Source organism: Fulmarus glacialis, unplaced genomic scaffold (assembly GCF_000690835.1).
Source record: "Fulmarus glacialis isolate BGI_N327 unplaced genomic scaffold, ASM69083v1 scaffold23776, whole genome shotgun sequence".
Lineage (NCBI taxonomy): Eukaryota > Metazoa > Chordata > Aves > Procellariiformes > Procellariidae > Fulmarus > Fulmarus glacialis.
The window spans coordinates 10,363-10,578 of record NW_009219107.1 but is presented as its reverse complement, the minus strand read 5'-3'; positions in this window follow the sequence as shown (position 1 = coordinate 10,578).

The window sequence follows — 216 nt, the reverse complement described above, 5'->3', positions numbered from 1 at the left end:
GGCATCGCCACCACCAACTGGGGGTGAGGGGCTGCTGTGGGTGAGCCTGGAGGGGGGAGAGGACTCCAAAAATGAAAGTGAAGTTTAAAAAAAAAAAAAACCAACCAAACTTCACCGGGGGATCTGGGCGGTCTCATGCTCGGGGTGGGGAGGCGGAAATCCTGCCACCAGCTGTAGGGCTTGTCCCTGCAACGTGCCGCCAAGGCCGAGAGAGCG